The 9179-nt window shown below is 44.7% G+C and overlaps 1 pseudogene; it reads right to left on the bottom strand.

The window, feature by feature from the left end:
- Positions 1 to 1220: 1220 nt before the first annotated feature.
- LOC109486051 lies at positions 1221 to 8258 on the bottom strand (annotated as a pseudogene).
- Positions 8259 to 9179: the final 921 nt, after the last annotated feature.

The following is a 9179-nucleotide window of genomic DNA, read 5'->3' as shown; positions in this document are numbered from 1 at the left end:
AAAGAGAAAAATGGAATTTCCCTTATCATTTTGGATTCTGTTTAATCCTCTAGCACTGTCATTATGTTATGGAGCATAGTCATCATGTTCTAGCGAACGCGATAACAAGAAAACATTTAAACTGTTCTTCTTCTTATTATTATTACAGGTTGCGCTAGCATGACGACCACGGCCGCACGTTTCCACAAGGCCATGAAGAAGAACTCCTGGGCGATGCGCAAGTCCAACGCCTTCCTGACACGCGCCGTGACCTATGACCCCGTGTCAGGTGACATGGTCGCTGAGGTGATGGCGATGGGACAGCGCATGAAGTAAGTCTACGTTATCACCCACACTTAGCGTGCTTTGGTAGATGGCATGTGCGTTTTTTCTATGTTTCAAGACACAGTATATGGCTGAACTTAGCAGCGTATATTGTTGCACAATCTTAACATCTCCTTACCTTGATTGTGTGAATTTTTTTTTTAATTCTTGTGGACTGTGGACCCTAATCTACGTATACGATGTACACATAGTAGATTTTCATTGAAGCAAAATAGTAAAAAAAATATCCGTAGATTTTAGCCGTCAGATCTCTTCTGCGATCAAAACACAAGTCTTCTGCATTCGTTGCTCTCAGGGTAACACTTGGCCTGGTAATAAAAAAGAAAGCAAGATAAAAACAAGTTGCTCATTGTTTTGATTAAATTTGTTGAAATGTCCATGTTTTCTGATCCAGGGTTTCTCTGTCCGGGCCCGTGAATCCCGCTACCACCGGCAAACGTCTCGCCTCCTCCGTTCTGAAGAAGCTGCGTCAGTAAACCGTCACCACATGACAGCTGGTGTTCTCAGGTATACCGGTGTAGTGCCATCCTACCCAGTTCAGGTTCACTTCATGGTTGTGACTATCGTGTCATGTGTACACTAACCAGGATGGTACCCAAGACCACCTAACACCATACTCTTGAAAATTAAACACTACTTACTAACACATGCATTTGTTTTGTTTGTTTGTTTGTTTGTTTGTTTATTTGTTTAGTAGGATCCTTGGAGTGAATACATAGTATACATGTCTTCCTTTCAAGTCATACGATAACGTTACAACAATACACATTTAGGTTAGCTAAAACATAGCCTACTATCCATCCGTATCTATCTATCCGGTCTCTACCAAAGAGCGCCTTGCCAAAAAAAAGACACACTAATATGGTGACAGTGTTGCCATATGAGTGTGCTCTATATCATTCATCGTTCGTCCTTCCCTCCCTGTGTTGATCGGGGCTTGCTGTGGGGGCACGCGGCAGGTAGTGGCTGGTGCCGTGTGTTCCCATGTACCCGGCCCAGCCCTGCTCACTGTACGGTAGTACTTGGCTGCACCGGTCACTCTCCTCCTCCGTACAATCGCACCTGGAAATATATGTAGTAGTAAGGGTAATTATAGAAGGAAACTAGCTTCCACTAGGAAAATACAAACGTTACCTCAATCAGTTTATACGGGTTGGAGCACACTACAGTTTTTTAGATCCACATTTTGAGATGGGAAATATGATCATATTTCAACAGACTTAATTTTGGTCAATGTCTTATACGTACCGTATCTTAACCCTGTATATCGTCATGGCACCCATGTGCACGTTGAACGGGTTGTAGTTCGTCTGGGACTGATAGGTGGCGCTGTCCTTGGTACCGTTCAGCCGGGCGGAAGCGCATTTTTCCTCCACAACATGCTCGTAGGCGTCATGGTCGAACCCATAGTACTGGTCTGTGGGTGGCATGGGGTTATTGGAGAGTAAAACCGTCACAAAAGAAAAGATGATGTACAATATTTGTTCCAATGAAAACATAAAAGCAGTGAGAAAGTCATCAAATACATGTAGATCAGTATGAATTAGGAAGAATGTAAGATATCACTCACTGTCAGGGCTGAACCGTTGGACCTCGTTATCCATCATGTCTTGTACACACTTTTCATCTTCAGGCAGGAGAACCTGTGAAGTTAACGATGCGCATAATCTTAGAACTTAAGAATGTAGTCATCAGTTTTCTAATGAGACATTTAACGAAGTACTGAAAACCGGTAACCCTATGACAGTTTTAAACCTATTCTTAAGTAAAGAAATAGCTTACGGTTGTTTTAGCGGGGTAGAACCAGTAGGTGGCGAACAGGACGTCGATGGACTGTTTGTCAGATGCGTCAAGGGAAGGGGCCAGCGCACCTGGAAATGTCAGGAAAAGTCATTAGACTGTTGTGTCCTCCCTGGCGATTTCATGAACACTGTATTAAACTATTCGTGAGATTATTGTCGTCCGTTACCTTGCTGAGTTAAAGACGCATGTGAAGTTATTCACATTCATGTTGTCTGCTTGGTTCTGATTGACCAGGCGCCATCTTGGACCCAGCCATCTCACCAACATGGCGGCCTCTCTTTACATGTACATTCATATGTTTTAACGTCAAGTGCAACACTTAATATTTTGTTTTCCCACGGACCTGTGGACAGCAGTCTCTGTACACCTCCCTCATCATGAGGGCCCACGTGTCTCCGCCGTCTCCTCTTTCCGCTCTTCTCTCCTTCAGTCGTTCCTCTCTTTCCTTTTGTGCCCTTTGTGTCTGTCTGTGAGAGGAACAAAATGTTATTGAGAAGGAGAAACCAGTGAGGCAATCTACATCAGAATAATGGATCCGGAGTTCTCTTATGTATTGCTCAGGAAAAATTTACATTAATGTGATCCAATGTGATAATTCAGTCAGGCTATATTTTGTGCCTCTTATAGAGAATTGGAGGTTGTATTCAATGAAGAAAATTTTAATGTCATCAGCCGAACGCTGTCAAAATCGAAACATCAACAGGCGCACAGTCAAGCGTTCCATACCTCTGCTTTACTCTTCTCGGAACTCTCAGCGTCAGACTCCAACCATTCCTGGTACTGACCCCTGACCTCCGGATGCTGTTGGAGGTAACGCAGTGCCATGGCGGTGGTGTTGGCGGTGTGGTCGTGCTCGAGGTGGAACCGGTCTCCTGTAGAGCAGTAGTGTTGTACCATGGAGCTTATATGGAGTCGTTACATAAAGCTCATTGGTTGTACCATGCAGACCTTAGTGTGTTACTGTCAGCCAAGGGACCCAGTGATTTGGTGAAGGTGAGCATTGCTCCGTTTACTTTACCATCTAGTTATCATATAGCATTCATGTACAAATGTATGCAGGCAGACTTAAGTCGTGCACGTGCTTGATGTGAAATGTAGTTATCGCGAAAGTCTATCATAGAGTTATTGTTTAGGATTCATGTTCTTTGCAGAGAGTCTAGTAAATGTAAGCATAGTCAACGTAAAACTTAGGGTTTTGGCAGTTGAAAATTGATTCGTAAACATAGCAGATATCATGCGAGTCGGGGGGGGGGGGCTGGATTAAATTATAAGCTTACTGGAGTCATAGATGGTGACGCCAGGTGGCGCTGTGTTACCGCTCATCATCGCCAGTTGGGAGTAGCCGCTTGACTTGAATCGAACTTTGCAGAAGTCCGCTCGGCTTTGCTCGTGAACATTCGTGCCTAATTCGCAAAAAAGAGAAACATTCTGACGTAAAATGTGTGTGTGACTCTGTGTGTGCGTGTGTGTGCGTGCATGCATGCGTGTGTGTGTGTGTGTGTGTGTGTGCATAGGACGTAAGATTTCGAAGTTTTACAAAAAGATACCACTTTCTAAGAACAAAATAAGACAAAGTACAGCGTTTCACACCTTTTACGAAGTCAAACTCGCTGTTTTCTCCCTCGTACCCAGTGCAGTCGGCGATCCAATATAAGAAGACATCGTTCCCATGACCCTCTACGCTGATGGCCAGCGGGGAGGCCTGTGCTCCGATAGTGTCCAGGATGTAAGGAACGACAAGTGGCTGTCCATTCCTCCCGTCCAGAATTGTCGTCTGCAGGTAAGAATATTTCATTGTTAAAAAAAATGTATAGATATAAGAAATACATAAATACATTGCGCTGGTAAGACCCATCAACTATCATCAAGCCGAGACGGGGGACGATTCAAACTTCCAGGTACCTTGGAAACATTGCCAAAATGGAATCTAAAGGTCAATTGTCCGAATATGTGGCCGGGTCAATCATTTTCAGAAAGGCTGAGCTCATTTCATACGTTTTTCATCATACCTTAATGTTATGATATTCAGCGCTTTAGAACAGCGTGTTTTAGAAAAGATGTTATATTCGTAGTATGTAGGACGAGTTCTCACGTGTGACTGATAGTAGATGGGAAAGCCCGGGCCGTGCTGGTAGTGAACCATGAAGTCTGGAACGTCGTCGTCGTTATAGAAACCAGCAGCTGGCGTACTGGGACGGACAGAATTGAAGAATAAGCTTCCATTGTTAACCTACCAACTCCTAAAACGTCGTTAGGTTGAAAATTAGACGAGTAGCAGCAAAATTCTTCGCCGTGAAACTTCAAAAGAGTGTCAATTTTACTTGCGACGTCAAACCCCCAATAGGCTGACGTTTATTTTTTATGCAAGCAACCTCCCTACTGAGTCCCTAGTGTTCGTTGATGTAAAACTAGATGTAAAACATGATGTAAATCTACGTAACTGATTGGCAGGGCCCACCTATAAGACTCTGACATGGGGAATGACGCGTCCCATAGCCTATCCCCCGTCTCTCCGTCCATGGCCAGGACTGTGGAGTTGAACATCGCCATGACGATATCCACTGTCCCGTCAGCGGTGAGGTCCACCAGTACCGGCGGCGTCATGATGCCTTTCTGCGGGTCACTGTACAACACCTCTGCCTTGGAGGAACATGGGGAATATTTAAAGTTGTACACAGCAGCCTTTTTGTTGTTTTATACAGCCTTTTTGTTGTTTTATACCTGCACATACACAGCATGTCGGCAGAATGTACTGCGCCGAAGCCCCCATTTTTCACGGTTTTTGTTGGATTTTGGGTCAGGATTTTGCCTTTTTCAGACGATATTTTTCATTTTCATTTCATTTCATTTCATTTATTGGTGATGCCAAACAACGCATTACAAGTGGGAGCCAGGCAGCCAAAGGCTGGTGGCGGCTGCCACTGGTACATACAACACAACACAGGACAAGTCAATACAATATACAGGACCTAACAAGTTACGAATATCAAAATAGCAAAACATAACAATGCATTATACAATATCAAAGACACAACATCATCAAATTAATAAAGTAATCATAATAATATCTATAATCAAAAGTGGAAAGGAAGGATGGAACGGTTGGAAAGTCAGAAAAGTTAAAAAGTTGTTTAAAAGTTAGTAATCAGATGAGAGGTGGTTCCTGCATTTGGCCTTGAAAATTCTAACTGTGGCGGAACATGTGTTTCCGACATAACATTTAGAAACTACAGACGGAGTGTTAACCTTATATACGCGAAAACGACCTTACATGAGACGTTATGCCGAGGTGCTATGCACATTACGGGTTTGGCACAGGTGCAGTACGTTCTGCCGACGTGCTTACAAACACTGTATTACTTGATGTTACCGTACTTTGTCCATATTGCCTTCGTACAATTCGTCCAGAGGAATCCGCCACAAGGATCCAGCATGTGTCTCCCCTCCGGTTCCAAACAGCACGCTGAGGCGGCCATCTTGGCGGGGGTACACCTGCAGATAGAGAACAACATCAGAACTATAGGCAGGTTTGACTGTATATATATTTTCAACAACGTGTTTTGGTTCGTTGCTGTCGCCTCGTACATGTACATAGTGCTAATCCAAGCATTTCAAGAAGAGTACAAGGAACCACCATGCTCCGATGGCCTCTCAACGCATGCAGTTTCAAGTATCTACACCATATGTCCCATTTAGAACAGCTGATTTTGGATGAAAACAAGTCACCTGTGGTGAATAGTAGGTTTCCCTCCGGTCCGGTACTTCTGCCCAGCGCAACACCCTGCCGTCCTTCCCGCTAAGAATTAACAGCCGGCCCGACAACCGGTACAGGCTGCCTGGGGAGAGGAACAAGGAAGATAACGAACTTGTACAGGACCCAACACCGTATGTATGAGGTACAGTCTGTGTTCGCCCACCAAGATGGCGGACACTGGATTACGTCATAGTCACGTGGGTGCAAAGTTTACTCACCAGGTTCTCGGAGCGGGTCCCCGCCGTGAGCGGCCAACACATCTGGGACACCGTCCCCATCCATATCGGGCAGGAACTGCGCCGTGTACAGGTTCATCATCTCCACTTTAGCCTCCTGAGGACCGAACTTCCACAGTACCCGCCCGTCTCTGCCGCTCACCGCCTGAAAGGCCTACACAAAAGACCAAAATTCATAGATGCATCCACATATTTACTAGATGGCACATGTACCGGCAACCTTTGTTGCCGTATATAATCACTTTGTGCATGACTAGATTTACTCAAAATCATCATCAGGTCGGGGTTTTCTGGTCCTAGACCCTTTCCCTCCAATCCACTTTAAATTTATTCAACGGTGTTTTGATCAATGGATTAGCAATCAATGTGAGGTGTATGTTGACATTACCCCTGAGCGCCCTCCAGCGAGACAGTCGTTCACTCCATCTCCACTAATGTCTTCGTTGCAGTTGACTCCAAAGATCTCGTGGTCTGCAATTCAAGTATAGTAGATGCGCACATTAAATGAGGAAGGGCATAAGCACTCCAAGAAGCTTGAGGGAGCGATATGATTGATAAAGACACAAAATGGTCAGGATATAGCTTCAAGAATTGGTCAAATAGATGATGTAATGTTGACAGTTCTTGAACCTGCAAAGCTGCGCCACAGCTCATGACCGGTCGCCCCATCCAATGCTAGCAGCCCGCCAAAACACGGGAACGAGCCGTTGAAGTACAGGTCACATACAACAGACGGGATGTGGTATCCGTCAGCACCTGTCATGGCAACGAGACGTTTACGTACAGGTCGCAAACTGCCAACTCTCTGTTAAAAGCCACATAATAGCCTTTGTTAGTCACAATGATAACTTGACTTACAAAGGCTATATTATATGGTTAGTTCATATAACATGGAAAGGAGTTTGATCTTTTGGCGACGCCTCGGGGGCGGAGCAGATACACTAGTAATGATACCAGGTTTGATATGAAAGTATTATGTAATGTATGGAAATACATTGATCCCTAAACAATGCATTTGGGGCTGCATCTCAGTGGTAATGTCGTTCGAAAAATGTCGACACGCTTGTAAGCCGCCGTTGTTTTTTGTGTTTCTAGTCTTCACCTGTCCCGAAACCTGTGACCACGTCGAGAATGCCGTCTCCATTCACGTCCATCAGTCTCATGGCGGACTCCGTTAGCAGTTTGGGGAAGGTGGCGGTCCAGACGTCCTGCACAGACAGCTTGGAACAACCCACTGGGGAGGCCTGCTGGGGGTGACAGGTAGGGAACGACAGGTAGGGAACAACAATCTGTAAGCTTCCTGTGCAATGGAGTTTTAATGGCTTAACTGTACATTTTATATTTTCGAACGTACTCATATGCATATGAACGGAGCTATAAATCCTTCTTTTTATTGCTAGTCTATTTTATGAGCGAACAATAAAAAACAATGCCACAACATACCTCCCAAGCCGCTGCGTTCGCACCTGTTGCTACGTCATCGCACGCGTCATTTTCTTTCTTCAGTCGGACTATCGCGATCACCATGGTAACCAACGCCAGCAGCAGGAAGACAAGTATCACCACTAACAGGCACATGTGGCGTCTTTTATCGTTCTGGCGACTTAACCATGGATGGTGGTTTCTGCCTCTCTGGCCCCTGTATAATGTGGTAAATGTATGATTGAGGTAATATTTCAGATACGTGGAAGTTTATAGAAACACATATCCAAACACACATGCACAGGCGCCGGCAAACAAATACGAATATAGCACAGAGAGATACGTGGTGAGAGGGTAACATTTTAGATAGGGACGTATTTGTGTCTCTATTGTACAGCCAGTATAACCACCTATTGCCTAAGCTTTTGCACACCAGCTTCCCAGGCACTCGGCGTTTTGTTACTCAAACCACCTGTTATACCTGACCTTTTCTAACTTCATCCATCCAGCCAGCTAGCCAGCCAGCCAGCCAGCCAGCCAGCCATTCATTAAACTTCATGCATTGTTGAAAGTCGTTTAGTATACATATTGGCTACTGTATCTCACCTGCCATGCTGAATCAGCGGTATCCATGTATCTGTCCCCTTCCCGTCCACTGTCTCCATCTCATCATCTTCCTCAGAACAGTCATTTTCCGGCCGCCACATTTCATCCTCCATGACAGCACAGCTTTTCTTTTCACTGAGAGCTCTCGCGGGCGCGTTAAAAGGAAACGAAGGTCTGGCGCTGAAGTAAATGCAAAAAGGACCGCCTGCGCAATTTCAGGTGCTCAAATGATCACTGGCTTAGGCACACTCCCTTTTGTCTCGGAGACTAGACTATTGAAAAACGACATCGACGCACAAATGGACTATTTCAAGGCAGTGCGTTGTTTGTCGTCTTTACAGACAGGGACAGGTTGTTTTTCCTTTTGGTTCAGTGAGACACATATTAAACTAAATATACAATACGTTGTTTTTCTTTGACATAAACCAATAGTGAAATAAATGCGACAAAAGATACCGCGTCACAAGGCTGTACGGATGCTAAAGTCGAATAGAAGGTGTGCAACTAGACCGACTGATCACAGCTTTATTTTCACGTCTGCCCATCTGACATGAAATTACTTTTTTGCCTGAATCAATTCATTAAAAAGCCATCATCGTCTAAAATGACTTTATGACCTTTTGCACATTGACGCCTTTCCAATCGCGGCTATGTTGACACGACCCCTGACAATACCGACACAACTGTTACCTTCCCACCACTGGGCGGTGTTATGTTTATATAACGGGTCCACACGTTCGCTGTACAAGCACTAATAACTGGACCCCCCCCCATTTCTGAATTGTGTCTAAATCTACAATCGGAGAGAAAGATTTGTTGTTTCCAACAGCCCTTATAATGATAATATGGCAACCTTGGGAACTATGACAACTTTGCAATGCCAGTCACGAGCGGGTAGTTATTTTGTGTCGTCATCTCTGTTCGCGTTCCAAAGGGCGTTACCAAGTTACGTAGAAGTCGGTATACCTAAAGCCATTCGGAAGTTCTACACTAGATCTATGGCTAGATCATCACGTCTCCTAAATAAGTTACAC

The sequence above is a fragment of the Branchiostoma belcheri genome, unplaced genomic scaffold (assembly GCF_001625305.1).
Source record: "Branchiostoma belcheri isolate BF01 breed outbred unplaced genomic scaffold, Haploidv18h27 scaffold8, whole genome shotgun sequence".
Classification (NCBI taxonomy): domain Eukaryota; kingdom Metazoa; phylum Chordata; class Leptocardii; order Amphioxiformes; family Branchiostomatidae; genus Branchiostoma; species Branchiostoma belcheri.
Note: the sequence above shows the minus strand (reverse complement) of the source record. Positions and strands in the feature narration are given on the sequence as shown.